Genomic DNA, 14,250 nt, shown 5'->3' with positions numbered 1-14,250 from the left:
ATAAAAAGTACGTATCTTTATTAAAAATACTTTACTGTTAAAAAGTGCTATCATCTGATCCTTGCGTGAGTAGTAATCTTTTTGCTGGTGGAGGGTCTTGCCTTGATGCTGATGGCTGCTGACTGATCAGGGTGGTGGTTACTAAAGGCTGGTGTGGCTGTGGAAATTTCTTAAAATAAGGCAACAACAAATTTTGTCACCTCACTGGACTCTTCCCTTCACAAATAATTTTCTATAGCATATGTGCCATTTGGTAGCATTTTACCCACAGCAGAACTTCTTTCAAAACTGAAGTCAATCTTCTCAAGCCCTGCTGTTGTTTTATCAAGTTTATGTAATAGTCTAAATCCTTTGTTATCATTTCAAGTTTTACCCATTAAGGTTTTATCATGAGGTTGCAGCAATTCAGTCTCATCTTTAGGCTCTACTTCTGATTCTAGTTCTCTTGCTATTTTCATCTGCAGTTACTTCCTTTATTGAAGTCTTGAACCCCTCAAAGTCATCCATGAGCAAACCAAATTCTTTGAAACTCCTGTTAACGTTGATATTTTGACTTCTTCCCATGGATCACAATGCTTTTAATGGTGAATCCTTTCCAGAAGGCTTTCAGTTGACTGTGTCCACATCTATCAGAGGAATCATTATCCATTGCAGCTATAGCCTTACCAAATGTATTTCTTAAATAATGAGACTTGGAAGTCAATTACTCCTTGATCCAAGGACTGTAGCAAGGATGTTGTGGTAGCAGTCATGAAAGCAACACTCATCTCTGTACATCTCCATCGGAGCTCTTGGGTGACCAGGTGCATTGTCAGTGAGCAACAGTATTTTGAAAGGAATCATTTTTTCTGAGTAGTAGGTCTCAGGAGTAGACTTAAAATATTCAGTAAACCATGTTGTAAACAGATGTGCTATCATCCAGGCTTTGTCTTCCACTTATAGAGCACAGGTAGAGTAGACTTAGCATCATTCCTCAAGGGCCCTGGGACTTGGAGAATGCCAGAGGAGCACTGGCTTCAACTGAATTGGACACCAGCTGCAGTAGATGCTAACAAGAGCCTGTCCTTTGCAGATCTGAAGCCAAGCATTGACTTCCCCTCCCTAGCTATCAAAGTCCTAGGTAGCATCTTCTTCCAATAGAAGGCTGTTTCATCTATATTGAAAATCTGTGCTTTAGGTTAGCCATCTTCATGAATTATCTTAGCTACAGCTGCTGGCTAACTTGCTGCAGCTTCTATATCAGGACTTTCTGCTTCACTTTGAATTAATGCTTTTATGTTACAGAGATGGCCTCTTTTCCTCAAACCTCAAGAACCAGCCTCTCCTAGTTTCAAACTTCTCTTCTGCAGCTTCCTCATCTCTCCCAGCCTGCACAGAATTGAAGAGAGTTAGAGTCTTGCTCTGGATTAGGCTTCGGTTTAAGAGAATGTTGTGGCTGGTTTGATTTTCTATCCAGACCACTAAAACATTCTCTGTATCAGCAATAGGCTGTTTTTCTTTCTTATCATTTGTTTTCTCCGGAGTAGCACTTTTAATTTCCTTCAGGAATTTTTCCTTTGCATTCACAACTTGGCTAACGTTTGGCTAAAGAGGCTGAGCTTTCAAGCTGCCTCAGCTCGTGACATGCCATCCTTACTAAGCTTAATCCTTTGATTTAAACTGAGAGAGGTGACTCTTCCCTTCATTTGAACAGTTAAGAGGCAATTTTAGGGTTAGTAATTGGCCAAATTTCAATACTGCTGTGTCTCAGAAAAGTCCAAGAGGAGGGAGAGAGACGGGAGAATGGCCAATTGGTGGAGCAGTCAGAACACACAAAACATTTATCAATGAAGTTCAGCATCTTACATGGGTGTGTTTGTAGCATCCCCCAAACAATTACAACAGTAACATTCAAGATCACTGATCACAGATCACCATAACAAACATAATAATAAGGAAAAAGTTTGAGATATTCTAAGAATTACCAAAATGTGATGGAATAAAGTAAATTGCAATAAAACAAGGAATACATTTTTATGTATTTATGTAAATTATATTTATGTATTTATGTAAGTTTTAATATTTATATGTATACATTTTATGTATTTATATAAAATTTCTGTAATTGCTACTTGAATGGGATATTTATCTTCTCATTTTATTTTCAAATGGATTATTGACAGTGAATACTAGTTTAGTCTTTCAACAAATACTGTGTGCTAGGCACTGCTAAATACCAAGATTATACTGGCACAAGACAGACATGGTCTATGTACAGTATTTATAAATTGTAAAGTATTGATCATCATCCTTGCATTTCTGGGTGATGATGGTATGTTGGAATGGAATGTTATGGAATGCTTGGTGATGGAATGTTATTTTAATATATTGTACTAACGGATTAGATTTGGCAGTATTCCATTTGGAATATATGTTTATAAATTCCATATAAGTAGCTTAAGTCAGACTAGTCTGATCTGGCATGTGTGTGAGTGTGTGTATTTTAGCTTCGTAAAATAAATTGAGAATCTTGCTTTATTTCTATAGCTTATATAGCACTGGAATTAAGTGTTTCATTCTTACTCCTTGACAATCACATTAAATCATAAAGTTCAAAGTAGAAGATTAGAACTGAGATAAGGCACTGGTTTCTTGAATCTCAGACATTTGAAAGAATTTATAAAATTGGGGGAGAACAGAGATTTATACAACAATAATCCAGATGACAAGAAATGTATTTCTTGTTTTCGTTTGGTCCCCAAATGGGATAACAGTGGTCTTGTATGTTTACTTCCTGAAAGAGCTAATTTTTTTCATCCAGGGAAGACACCAAATATGCTCTCATCCTAGAGCTGTTCATACTCTCTGCCAGTAAACACTTGACTGATGCTTTGGGACACGAGTGATCGATTTGCTATGTATGAGGTGAATAGAAAATTCCAGTGATGAACCTAGGGTCAAAAAGCAGCATGATCGTTGTTTCTTTCTCAAAGAATCTCTCAACATCATACACAAATTAGAGTCACACTTCTTGTCTTCATTCTCTGAGTCCTTCTGAATTTGTACAACTATAGTTAAATCTATCAGGCCAGTTCCATCCCTGCTGCAGAGTCCAATACACAACCAGGCACTGAGCCCCAAACCCTGATTCTGAGATACAGTATCAGTTCAGTTCAGTCGCTCAGTCATGTCCGACTCTTTGTGACCCCACGGACTGCAGCACACCAGGCTTCCCTGTCCAGCACCAACACCCAGAGTTTACTCAAATTCATGCCCATCGAGTCAGTGATGCCATCCAACCATCTCATCCTCTGTCATCCCCTTCTCCTCCCACCTTCAATCTTTTCCAGCATCAGGGTCTTTTAAAATGAGTCAGTTCAGATCAGGTGGCCAAAGTATTGGAGTTTCAGCTTCAATATCAGTCCTTCCAATGAATATTTAGGACTGATTTCCTTTGGATGGACTGGTTGAATCTCCTTGTGGTCCAAGGGACTCTCAAGAGTCTTCTCCAACATCACACTTCAAAAGCATCAATGCTTCGGCACTCAGCTTTCTTTATAGTTCAACTCTTACATCCATACATGACTACTGGAAAAACCATACCGTTGACTAGACCTAGGACCTTTGTCGGCAATGTTTCTGCTTTTTAATATGCTGTCTATGCTGGTCATAACTTTTCTTCCAAAAAGTAAAGTGTCTTTTATTTTCACAGCTGCAGCCACCATCTGCAGTGATTTTGGAGCCAAAAAAATAAAGTCAGCCACTGTTTCCCCATCAATTTGCCATGAAGTGATGGGACCGGATGCTATGATCTTAGTTTTCTGAATGTTGAGTTTTATGCCAACTTTTTCACTCTCCTCTTTTACTTTCATCAAGAAGCTCTTTAGTTCTTCTTCACTTTCTGCCATAAGGGTGGTGTCATCTGCATATCTGAGGTTATTGGTATTTCTCCCAGCAATCTTGATTCCAGCTTGTGGTTCATCCAGCCCAGCATTTCACATGATGTACTCTGCATATAAGCTAAATAAGCAGGGTGACAATATACAGCCTTGACGTACTCCTTTCCCGATTTGGAACCAGTCTGTTGTTCCATGTCCAGTGTTAACTGTTGCTTCTTGACCTACATACAGATTTCTCAGGAGGCAGGTCAGGTGGTCTGGTATTTCCATCTCTTGAAGAATTTTCCAGTTTGTTGTGATCCACACAGTCAAAGGCTTTGGCATAGTCAATAAAGCAGATGTTTTTCTGGAAGTCTCATGCTTTTTCAATGATCCAGCCGATGTTGGCAATTTGATCTCTGGTTCCTCCGCCTTTTCTAAATCCAGCTTTATACTATAATCCTGCTCATAATGTTTTTCTTTATATCCCTGAATGTGTTTTCCAGGTTTTAAATTTATGCGCCTTCTTACCTTACCCAAGAACCTTTGCAGCACGTGGGGTTCTGAAATCCCTTTCTAATAGCTATTGTATTCATTTTCTATGGTCATGTAACAAACTGCCACAAACGTAAAACGAGCTTCGTTTATTATCTTACTGTTCTGTAGTCAGAAGTCTGGTGGGCTTGGCAACGTACTTGCCTCCAGATCTCAAAATGTCAAAAATCAAGGTGTTCATAGGGCTTTGTTCCTTTCTGGAGACTCTGGGTAAGATGCCACTAACATGTTCACTTTGGTTGCTAGGGAAATACGGTTCCATGTTTGTAGGGTTGAGGTCTAGTTTACTGTCTGGCTGATAGCCTGGAGCCCCTCTCAGCCCCTTAAGTTTTCTGATATTTCTTGTCACATTGCTTCTACATCTTCAAAGCCAGCAATGATGCACTGAGTCTCCATGCTTCAAGTCTGTCTGACTACTCTTTCTGTTCTCTGCTTGTAAAGGCTCATGTGATTAGACTGGGTTCACCCAGATCAAAGAGAATAATCTCTTTATTTTAAAGTCTGTAACCTTAGTCACATCTGCAATGCCCTTTTACCATTTTATATAATATACTCATATGTTCTAGGGATTAGGGCGTAGGCATCTTTGTGGGATTATTATGTTTATCAAAGTTTTTTTTTTTTTTATCTATTTTCTACACAGGATATTTTGGAATCATCATGTCCCTTGAAGAAGAAGTAGAAGACAATTCCACCCTTTTGGAAAAAATAAAACTACTGCCCACATCTTGCCCCAAACTCACATAGACATCACGCTTTCAGCTTATTATCATAAGGCTGTTTGATTCTGGCATCAGGCTCATTTGGTGGATTTAATATTTGAGATCACCAAATATTGACACACCATTAGGTGGCACTTGATTAGAAAGCTCGCTGCTGTCTACATTTTTCCAAGGCCGTGATCTGCAAGATGCAGAGGACACTCTGATGTAGATGGTGGGCAGACTTGGGGATGGCATTCTTAGTGACTACAGGAAAATCCTTAAAGGCACAAACTATCCAAGACATGAATGTAATTTGTATATGCAAGCTGATTTTAGATAATTTAATTATTATTGCTTAGCAAATGTAAATGCAGTATTTAAAATCTTTCACACATGATATTTAAAAAAAAATCCTGCAGTCAAAAAATTCCCTCTAATATATTTTTATTACCTATAGCATTTGTTCTATGTTAACAATTGAGTAAATATTCATGGAAAACTTAATATGTAGGGTAGTCATATAATGAGCACCACTATGCTCTCCTATCTACCTTTGGCCCATATTTTGCACCAAGCTGTGTTTCTCTGAAATAGCACTGTCCAACAGAAATAGAATGCTAGCATATATGTAATTTTTCACAGCTTTTTTTGAGAGGTAATTTACATACCATAAAGTTCACATGTTAAAGCAGATGATTCAATGTTTTTCAGTATATTTATAGAGTTGTGCAATCATCACATAATCTAATTTTAGAACTTTTTCATCATGCCCAACAGAAAAGTTGTACCCATAAGCAGTCACTTCCCATTCTCCCCTACACAGAGGCCTAGTCCACTGTTAATCTACTGTCAGTCTCCAGAGAATTTCCTATTCTTGACTTTCCATACAGATGGGATCATATAGTATGTGGTGTTCTGTGATGGCTCTTGCACTTAGTATAATATTTTTAAGGTTCATTAATATTGTAGCATCCATCAGTACTTGATCCCTTTTTATGGCTGAATAATATTCCAGTGTGTGGTTATAGCATAGTTGTTTATCCATTGATCAGCAGATGGACATCTGAGTTGCTTCTGATTTGGGGCTATTTTGAATATGCTTCTATGGAGCATTCTTTATGTAGAATGTGGATATGTAGAAGTGAAATTGCTGACTAGAGATAACTCCATGCTGTGTCAAAAATGGCTGTATCATTTTATATTATCAACACATATGCAATTTAGAAAAGTTTTATTGAGGTATAATTGATATACAATGAAATGTACTAATATGAAGTATATAATTTGTTAAGTTTTGACATGTATATATATGTAACGTCATAACCATAATCAAGATAATGGTCATAAGCATCACTCCAAAATTTGCCTCATGCCTCTTTGAAATTCATTTCCCCCATCCTTCCACACTCCATAACCCTGTTATTCCCAAGCAAACACTGATCTGCTTTCTGTCACTATGGTTTAGCTTGCACTTTCTAGAATTTTACATAAATGGAATCACCTTTCAACAGGCTTTTTGCAGCATAAGTATTTCAAGCTTCATGTGTTGAACAGATCAATGATTCATTCTTTTTTATTGATGAATAGCATATATATATTTATATATATTAATTTGTCCACTCACTCATTACTGATGGATATTTGGGTTCTTTCCAGTTTTTGTTGTTCAGGTGTTAAATCATGTCCAACTCTTTGTGACCCATGGACTACAGCATGCTAGGCTTCATTGTTCTTTGCTATTTCCCAGAATTTGCTCAAACTTATGTCCATGGAGTTGATGATACTATCTAACCATCTCATCCTTTGTCGCGCACTTCTCCTTAGGGCTATTACACGTAAAGCTGCTATCAACATTTGTATGGACATATGTTGTATTTTAGGGGGGAAAATACCTAAATGTAATATTTGGATTATGTGGTAGTTACATATCTAACATTTTAAGAAACTTCCAAACTTCTTTCCAAAATGGCTTGATTTTATATGATTCAATGTGACTTTCTTTGAGCTTACCCTACTTAAGATGGCTGATTTAAAATCCTTGTCGAGTTTAATGTCTGGGCTTCTTCAGGGACAGTTTTATATTGACTGCTTTTTCTTCCATGTATGGGCCATACTTCTTGTTTCTTGCATCCCTTGGGGTACAAGAAATGGGACTCAGGCAAGTTAAAATGCCACAAAGCTCACTGGTCTTATCAGGATGCTACTGTTTTTCTTAAAAAAAAAAAAAAAAAAAAAATGCTTCCCAAGCTGCTTCAAGCTTCTGATTACCGTCCAGAGTTCTGAAAAAGTTGATTCTGACAGTTTTTGCCAGTTTATAGTTGCACTTTAAGAGGGGAAAGCTTTAGATGTTTCTTACTCTGTTATTTTCACTGATGTCACTCCTCTAAATTTTAAAGATCTGGTTTACTTTATACTTGCAACCCTACTCTTCCAATCGGCCACATTTCAAGTACTCAGTAGCTACATATGGCTAATAGCCACCATATTGGACAGTGTAGGTTTATAAGAAAATTTCTAAGCAGAGTTACTTAAAGGAATATAAATGAAAAGTAAGCTCTTCAATTGCTTTTTTATACTTTGCCATGAAATGGTTTTCATGGCAAGGTAGGGACCCTATGAACCACAGGTTTCAAATAATAATAGCTACCACTACTTAAGCACTTTACTTAGTGCATGCAACACTTTAAGATGTACCTGTATCAACACTTTCATTCTTTATAATAACCTAACGGAGTAGATATTATTGTGCTTTAAGAATGCAGAAAGCAAAACATTAAGAAGTTAAACAACTTACCCAAAGTCTCAAGTTAAAAGGTGGTAGAGCCCAGGCGCAAACCTTGAAAGTCTGGTTTAAAGTTCATGCTGTTAGCTACCACTCCATGCTACTTAGCAGACCTTAAAGGAGAAATTCAGAGAAAAATTATTTTGGCCAAAAGAGGATAGGATGGGGAGGAAATAGTACAATATAGAATATTTAAAAATTAAGAAATTCTAATAGACACTTATAAAAAAACATATTCATTGAGGGCTATAATATACCTGTACCTAACCTATTACTTGATATTTAGTAGGCCCCACTCCAGTACTCTTGCCTGGAAAATTCCATGGACGGAGGAGCCTGGTAGGCTGCAGTCCATGGGGTCGCTAAGAGTCGGACACGACTGAGTGACTTCACTTTGACTTTTCACTTTCATGCATTGGAGAAGGAAATGGCAACCCACTCCAGTGTTCTTGCCTGGAGAATCCCAGGGACAGAGGAGCCTGGTAGGCTGCTGTCTATGGGGTTGCACAGAGTCCAACACAACTGAAGCAACTTAGCAGCAGCAGCAGCAGATACTAGATACTTTTTACATCAATTTAAAAAAGTATGAATACTTAGTGAATATCTGTTGAATAAATGAGTCATTGTTGCATATACATACATTATACTAGGTTTTCACAAATGGCTCACTCCAAGTCATTTTTAAAGGAGAGACACTGAAGCTCAGAGTTGTGGAATCATTCCCCCTCTCCCACTAGCTAGTTAGTGCAGGGATTAGACTAGAGATCAGTCCTCAAATTCCAGATCTTCTACCCTCTACCTTTTTCTGAGTTCAAAAAGGATCAGAGTTACAAAGGATAAAAGCTTATTCCATACCACATGATCAGGTTTCATTTATGTGCATGCAGATTTTGTGACTGGGAAGGGGGAGAGAAGGTATTTCACCTGTGGCAATCTGGATACTCTTTTCACTTGCCTACTTAGTAGTCTTCGAAGAATGGAGCTAAAAAGAAAGGCAGGGAGAGTTCAGTTATGGAAAATGTGAGCAGAAGTATAACTGAAGGAGGAAACAGACAGAACAGGCTCCATCTTGAAAGCTGGACTCCGTCTTGGGCTGGACTGTGGACTTTGAGCTATATGCCCAGTAACTGTGGAAATGACATACCAACTGGAAAACCAGGCCCCCTGGATGGAAGAGCCCCAGGGCTTGTACCTAGACTCTCTGTTGCCTAAAAAAATACCCTAATTATCTGTGTAACCAAATAGAATCATACATTCTATTATGTTTATTGGGGTATGACCACAGGCCTGTTGATAATTGTCTACTGTTAACTACCTAGGCTTAAGGCATATGAATCACGGGTTAACTTTGATTGTATCTTTCTTTTCCTTTGTTCACACTAGTTTCAGGGAATTTGGTTGGGGAGGTGGGTTTGGGCACGTACACTTAGGGTATATAAGGTTTTCAGAAAAACTGGTCAGGGTCCTTGGCTAAGAGGAGACTTTCCTTGGGCCCGCAGGTGTAATAAACTGCACTCCACTATCTGCGTTGTCCTTCTGAGTGAGTTCGTTTCCCAGAATGTGTGGCTATAACATAACCAGATAGTAACAATAATAGTTGTTGTAGTAGCTGATATCCTTGGTGATCCTGCCATCTCTAAGCTCTAACTCACTGCAGAAATTTGGAGAACTGAGAAAGACCTTCCTTGAGCAAACATTTATTAAGCATGTACTATGTGGCAGTGGATAGTTCTGCCTTGCTGCTAAGTCGCTTCAGTCGTGTCCGGCTCTGTGCGGCCCCATAGACGGCAGCCCACCAGGCTCTCCCGTCCCTGGGATTCTCCAGGTAAGAACACTGGAGTGGGTTCCCATTTCCTTCTCCAATGCATGAAAGTGAAAAGTGAAAGTGGAGTCACTCAGCCGTGTCTGACTCCTAGCGACCCCATGGACTGCAGCCTACCAGGCTCCTCCGTCCATGGGATTTTCCAGGCAAGAGTACTGGAGTGGGTTGCCATTGCCTTAGAAGAAGACGTATACACCAATAAAAATTGTATGATACATTGTGATTGTATAAACTACAATAAGGAAATATGCAATGTACTTTGAGAGGAAAAAAAGGATGGAGCAGGAACTAATTGCCTGGGAGGTTTACAGAGAACTTTTTAAAGGACACACCTATTCCAGGAGTGGAAAGGCTGAATCGAAGAATAGGTGTGTTTACCTTTATATGAAACTTCCATGCCTTTTGCCAAAGTGGTTGCTCCATTCTGCACTCTCACTGGCAGTCGGGCTTCACATCATCTCCAACATTTGGTGGTGTCATTTAAACTTTTGACTTCTGAGGTTGGATTCTTACACATGAGTAGTTGTAATGGGAAAACAACAATCTGCATAGAGGCAAGAGTGTAGTTATAAGGTATATTTGGGCTCAGGTGAAGGGTTATAAAGAGGGATGGCAGTGGGAAGGCTGTTAAAGTGATTAAGGGGTGGATGGTCACCACGGAGTGTGACTGTTTCTTCTTAGGAAGGCAACCCCCGTGGTGAGAGAGGACTGACTAATGGCCAATAAAGGGGAAGAACTAGAGTTGGGCAAATTTGTTAGATATGATGAACGTCTAAACCACACCTGAGAGCAGGAGGAGGTGAGGAAGAGCTTTGGGAGAGGTAGAACCGACAGAACTTGGTGATCAGTTAGATCAATGGGCAAGGAAGGGAAAAGTTGGGAATTACTTCTATTAATGGAGATAGAAAAAGTAGAAATAGACTGGGCTGGGGAGTTCAAGAGAAGGGGAGTTCTGTTTTGATAATCACTTGCCTGCAGAATATCCCAAGGGGCTGACCTATATAGGTTTTGAGCCTAAAGCTCAGAAGGCGATCAGGGTTAGAAACAGAGATTTGAGAGTAATTAGATGATAGGTGAATTCGTGGCAGTCAAACTGAACACCTAGGAGGAGCTTATAGTGACAAAAGGCTTGTGGGGGTGGAGGCACCTTGACACAAGAAAAGGACAGAGGTGTTCTGAAAGCACGCTAAGAAGAGGAGGTAAAGGAGGCAAGATAATGAGGAAAAAGTGGCTGGGTGAAAGCTGAGGGGATAAGAAGTCAAGAGAGCATGGTCCTCCAAGTCAGATGCTAAGATGAGGTAGGATGAGGACTGAAAACTGGCTGTTAGGTCTGACTATTAGGAATTTTCTGGTTATCAGGAGAAGGGATGCTACAGAGAAGGTAGGAGCAGATTGCAGTGGGTTTAGGAGTCTGGGTGGGAAGAGGTCTGGTTGGTGTTTACAGAGGTACTTTGTGAATATTCCAATTGCTAGGTGGGTTAGGGAATGAGGAGAGGGTGTTCCATACTCAGAAGAGGGGCTTGGAGGTTGTAAAAAGCCCCAAGAAACCTTGCAGCAGCCCAAGGATTGGCTAATTTTGTCAGAGACTTCATGTGAAACTTACATTTTGAAGTAAATAATATGTGGTTTTGCATCATGTGCTGTTTTACCTTCTTCATGAAATGTTGCTATCAATCATATTTAATAAGCAAGGCAGAAACAATCCAAGTGCCCATCAACAGATGATTGTCATCTGTGTATTCCATATATAATGGGATATTATTACTTGTCCATAAAAGAATGAACTATTGCCATTATATCAACATGGATGGACCTAAAGAATATTATACTTAGTGAAATAAGTGACACAGAAAAAAATGAATATTACATGATACCACTTACATGTGAATCCAAAAAGTAATGATAATACAAATGATATTCCAAACAGAAACAGACTCACAGTTATAGGAAGCTAATTTATGGTTACCAAAGATTAAAGGTAAGGGGAGAGAAAATGAAGAATATGGGATTAACAGATACAAACTACATAAAATAGATAGGCAGCAAAGATTTACTGTATAACACTGGGAATTATATTTGATGTCTTATAATAATCTATAATGGAAAATAATCTGAAAAAACATATAACTGACTCACTTTGTTGTATACATGAAACTAATATTGTAAATCAGCTATGCTTATTTAATTGATTTTCCTATTTAAGTACTTTATATTTTTTTGAACATTAGGACAAATTTTAACCATAAGGAAACATTGAAAAGTATTATACAGCAAACATCCATTTCCTTCTATATTCTACAACTAATATTTTGCTATATTTGACTTATCACTTATTTACCCATTTAACCATCCCTCTTTCCATTCATCTTATTACTTGATGCACTTCACTGTAAGTCAGATATTAATACACTTCATATCTATCAGTATGCACATCATTAACTAGAGTTCAAAATTAGCTTAGTTTGTATGTGAGAGTTTCAAAAACCACACAGCTTAAGTGGGACATTCCCTGAGTTTCGACAAATGAATATACCTGTGTAACCCCTATTATCGGAGAAGGCAATGGCACCCCACTCCAGTACTCTTGCTTGGAAAATCCCATGGATGGAGGAGCCTGTTAGGCTGCAATCCATGGGGTCGCTAAGAGTCGGACGCGACTGAGCGACTTCACTTTCACTTTTCACTTTCATGCATTGGAGAAGGAAATGGCAACCCACTCGTGTTCTTGCCTGGAGAATCCCAGGGACGGGGGAGCCTAGAGGCCTGCCGTCTATGGGGTTGCACAGAGTCGGACACGACTGAAGTGACTTAGCATAGCAACCCCTATTATGACATCACTGTCAGCTTAGAAAGTCCCCTCATTTCCCTTCCCAGTGAGTTTCCACTTCTCCCCTCTCCCACAAAGCAGCTCTTGTTCTGAACTTTCTCACTGCAGGTTGGTTTTACCTGTTGTAGAATTTCATACACAGGGAATCTTACAGTATGCACTCTTCTTCGTATCTAATTTCTTTCACCCAGTAAAATTTTTTGAGATTGATTCATATTGTTTTATCAGCAAGTTCCTTCTTTTGCTGAGTATTATTCCACTGTTTGACTACACCACCATTTTTATCTCTTCTCTTGCTGTTGGACAACTAACCCAGTTTCCAGCTTTTGGCAACAATGAATAAAAATTATATAAATATTCTAATACAAGTCTTTATGCAGACATATGCTTTCACTTCCCTCATATAAATACCAGGAGTAGAATGGCTGCAGCAAAGAATAGGTGCATTTAACTTTTAAGTTTCTTAAAACTTACCCGTGTTTTCCCAAAGTGGTTGTTTCATTTTACACTCTCACTGGCAATGTTGCTTCACATCCTCTCCAACATTTGGTGCTGTCATTTAAATTTTAGTCATTTTAATGCAGTAGTTATCTTACTGAGGTTTTAATGTTTATTTGTCTCATGACTAATGATGTTGAATACTCTTATCATATACTTAATGACTATTCACGTATTTTCTTTCATGTTTGTCTTTTCATTATTGAATTAGTTTTTTAGTATATTCTGGATATGTTCTTTGTTAGATATATGTTGTATTTTATCCTAGCCTATAGCTTGTTTATTCATATTCTTAATGGTATCTTGATGAACGATAGGATTAAATTTTTTTGAATGTATCAGTATCTTTTCTTTCATGGTTAGTGCTTTCAAAGTCCTCAACAAGAAACTTTTGCCTATCCCCAAGCTGTGAAAATATTATTTCCTTATAGAAGTGTAATAGTTTTAGCTTTTATTATGGCTGTGATTCATTTTTAATTTTTATGTATGGTGTAAGGTAAAGGGTCAAAGGTTCATTTTTTACCCCATAAAGGTATCAAGTTGTAATAGCATTGTATATTGAAAAGATTTTTGTTCTCTCATTCAGCTGCTTTGGTGCTTTTGTAAAATATCAAACCACATATTCAAATTTATTTTACTATTGATAAAATGGTCTTATTCTCCTATTAACACTCTCTCACTCACTATTCTCCTCATTTTGAATTGAGAAAACCAAGGCTTAGGGCAGTTCAAGAACTTGATCAAGGGGACACAAAGTGAAGGACTTCTGGAACTACTCAGTTCAGTTCAGTCGCTCAGTCGTGTCCGACTCTTTGCAACCCCATGAATTGCAGCACACCAGGGCTCCCTGTCCATCATCAACTCCCGGAGTTCACTCAAACTCACGTCCATCGCGTTGGTGATGCCATCCAGCCATCTCATCCTCTGTTGTCCCCTTCTCCTCCTGCCCCCAATCCCTCCCAGCATCAGTTTTTTCCAATGAGTCAACTCTTCGTATGAGGTGGCCAAAGTACTGGAGTTTCAGCTTTAGCATCAGTCCTTCCAAAGAACACCCAGGACTGATCTCCTTTACAATGGACTGGTTGGATCTCAGTCCAAGGGACTCTCAAGAGTCTTCTCCAACACCACAGTTCAAAAGCATCAATTTTTCGGCGTTCAGCGTTCTTCACAGTCCAACTCTCACATCCATACATGACTACTGGAAA

At 38.7% G+C, this 14,250-nt stretch overlaps 1 long non-coding RNA gene across 4 annotated transcripts in view; it reads right to left on the bottom strand.

Moving 5' to 3' along the window:
- LOC102397179 overlaps positions 1–11,707 on the bottom strand; it is a 30,970-nt gene extending 19,263 nt beyond the window's left edge. For 2 of the 4 annotated variants that reach the window (XR_006550853.1, XR_327336.3), the window contains exons 1-2: positions 10,099–11,701; positions 7,911–8,011 (exon numbers count right to left, since the gene is read on the bottom strand). This is a non-coding gene — a long non-coding RNA (uncharacterized LOC102397179). Of the gene's footprint in view, positions 1–7,910; positions 8,012–10,098 lie in introns of all 4 variants that reach the window. The other 2 variants (XR_006550855.1, XR_006550854.2) reach the window with 2 other exon arrangements.
- Between the last annotated feature and the right edge of the window lie 2,543 nt (positions 11,708–14,250).

The sequence above is a fragment of the Bubalus bubalis genome, chromosome 4 (assembly GCF_019923935.1).
Source record: "Bubalus bubalis isolate 160015118507 breed Murrah chromosome 4, NDDB_SH_1, whole genome shotgun sequence".
Lineage (NCBI taxonomy): Eukaryota > Metazoa > Chordata > Mammalia > Artiodactyla > Bovidae > Bubalus > Bubalus bubalis.
Note: the sequence above shows the minus strand (reverse complement) of the source record. Positions and strands in the feature narration are given on the sequence as shown.